This window comes from Triticum dicoccoides, chromosome 6A (genome assembly GCF_002162155.2).
Source record: "Triticum dicoccoides isolate Atlit2015 ecotype Zavitan chromosome 6A, WEW_v2.0, whole genome shotgun sequence".
In the NCBI taxonomy this organism is placed as follows: domain Eukaryota; kingdom Viridiplantae; phylum Streptophyta; class Magnoliopsida; order Poales; family Poaceae; genus Triticum; species Triticum dicoccoides.
The window spans coordinates 592,743,256-592,745,913 of NC_041390.1; the positions used below are offsets into that span (position 1 = coordinate 592,743,256).

A 2,658-nucleotide genomic window follows, 5' to 3' on the forward strand; every position below is an offset into this window, starting at 1 on the left:
AGCGTGAGGTCCTAAGGTCAAGTCCTCGTAATCCTTCATATCGCTTCAGTACTCATAGTCATCGCTAGATGGTCTACGGATATGGATGTAATTTATATTATTTCTGGTGTTCATTGTACTGCCATGATTTAAGATGAATAGATTGAAAGTTTTCTCGCAAAAAAAAAGTCCTATGGTCAGAGCCCTCGTGATCCGAAAACTGATGCTCCTTAATAGCCCGGGCTAGGCGCGCGAGGTACAGGAGGTCTCAGTATAAGTGAAAAAGAGCCCAATAACATAAATGCACGGTCTCTTCCTCACTGAAAAGCTGCATAAAAAATACCCACCACACTAGTAACACGCACACTTTGCATGTTTAAATTAAGGGACATTGATATGTGACACAACATCCATCATATAAAAAATATTGGATCTTAAAAGATATTGAGCATTTGAAGTGACTTGATAAAATAACACCTAAAAGTTCAACATTTTAATATCCATAATGAGCAAAACAATAGCTAATAGTCCTTAAAAATACTCATCAAACTCACGAACTACAGTGACAAGATACTTAGAAACTACCAGTACTTTCTGGGACAATCACGATAAACGTGATTCGAATCACCACACAGTGTGCATTTCCCATAGCCTGTCCACCCCGAATATATGATTGGACGGTCAGGGTGAGGGCAGTCTCTCTGGCGATGTTCCGTAGCACACCGTGGGCACACAGGGGGGCGAGAATCGGCTTCGGTCACGGGGCAGTTAGATTCTGAGTGTTGAAAACCACCGCATCTTGGACATCTCGGTCCAGTGTGAGGAACACGTTTGGTGCTAACGCATTTGCCTCTGGTGTGAAAAGCTCCCCCCCAGTTGTAACAGGGCAGACTCGGGCAATCAGGTTTTCCATCGCTCACTTGGTGGCACTCGCGACAAGCTGCAGACGACTTGCTGCTGCTGCTAGCACCGGTGGTAGCCATCAGCGGCGGAGCTACAAAAAATAAGTTGGGGCGGGCCAAAAAAGATTAATTTCTGAACAATACAACTAAGTACTGTAGTCATTGGTCAGTGAAATTTATATTGCTACAACGATACAGCCTGTAAATAAATGGTGTCATTGGGGAAAGAAAGAAAATTTCATATGCGGTGCCTCCGTGCCTGATTGGTTCGGTCGATTCTGCTCTTTGCCTGGGTCAGCCTGCTCGCCGCTGTGTGCTGGCAACTACAACCTGGGGTCATGGCCACGCCGCCGGGGCAGATCAGAAGATGGTTGCGCACTCGCTGCGGCCGGCTGCCTGTCTACTGGACCTCTTCGCCTCCTCAGCAGCTCTCCTCTATGCGGTTGTGTCCTAATCCGCCTGAATCGGGGGTAGAGCTGATCGGCAGAATGCTAGGCAGTGTCGGGCCATGGATGGATGAGAATGAGACCAGTCGGTGCTGGATGGAATGCAGTAGTGCTTTGGTCTGCTAGTGAATTGGGATGACATATGTAAAGAAAAAAGCATTATTTTTTCTCCATGACTGGCGGGCCCTCGTGAAGCTCCACGAGTGATAGCCATGTCTATCAGTTTTAACCAAATATCAAAATGTAACCCAAGCACGGGCTAGTGGAGAAACAAATTGGAGCGCACAAGTGTTTACTAGTCATAAATCAACAAGGATCCGCAACATTTACCATCATACACCAAGTAATCGCAAAAAAAAAACATAAACAATATCCCCTGTCGTCCGGAAAGCTCACCTTGCAAGCTCGCGTGTGTGCGAGACCGCGGCGGGCGTGCTCCGGCACGACGGGAAAACGGTGGCTACGGGGTAAATTCCAGGAAAGGGGGCGGGGAAGAACGGGAGCTCACCACGGGCTTGTAGGACACGAAGCGGAAGCGAGAGATGCCGCGGAGCGACGGCGTGGAGACCCTGACCCGGCGGTGGTCCTCGGGAAGTAGAAGGCGAGGTCGAGGAGGAGACTCCCGTGCTCGCGGATACGCGTCCGAGCCGGAGAGAGACGGCGGCGACCTTCTGCTGTGCAGCCCGCAGCCGCAGGAAGAGGGTGCGGCGATGACCAATGACTACAGTACTTAGCTCGGCTCGGCCATGGCGTCGGCGAGGCGAGGAGGCACGTTACCTGCGCGGCGGCGAGACAGGAGGGGAAGGGGAAGTGGACGAGGAGGGCTAGGTCTAGCACTAGGGGTAGTTTTATAGGGCGCAGGGGCTTGCTCCGGCCGTCAAATCAAGCGATGGCCGACGTGGACACTGTCGATGAGCTGCCGTACGGGAAGAAGAAGAACAGTGATCGGCGTTGGTGGGCTTGCTGGGCAATTTCGAATAGGTAAGAGGTAAGTGGGCCTCCTCTTCTCTTTTTAGTCTTTTCTGTTTTCTCTCTTTTATAGAAAATAGAAAGAGACAATTAAATAACAGAAGATGTTATAGGCTCAGAAGTAAAACGGTGGGACATTTGTTTTGGGAGTTTATGGATTATTTACAACCCAACAAAGTTGGTTCCATCACATCTGAAAAAGTTAAATTCAAACTTATTTGAATTTAGCTCAAATAGGTTTGAACTAGAGGTAGGAGCTAGGATTGTCCAAAAATTATGAATTTTTTGTGGGAACTTGGGAGAGTAATAATAGAATTATGGGCAAAGTTTGGAAGGTTAGAATTGACTAGAATTCAAATATG

The 2,658-nt window shown here is 48.3% G+C and overlaps 1 long non-coding RNA gene across 1 annotated transcript; it reads right to left on the reverse strand.

The window, feature by feature from the left end:
- Positions 1-463: 463 nt before the first annotated feature.
- On the reverse strand, positions 464-2,132 carry LOC119318227. Its single transcript, XR_005154019.1, has 2 exons — positions 1,836-2,132; positions 464-973 (listed from the first exon to the last, which is right to left on the reverse strand). It is a non-coding gene; the product is annotated as an uncharacterized LOC119318227 (long non-coding RNA).
- Positions 2,133-2,658: the final 526 nt, after the last annotated feature.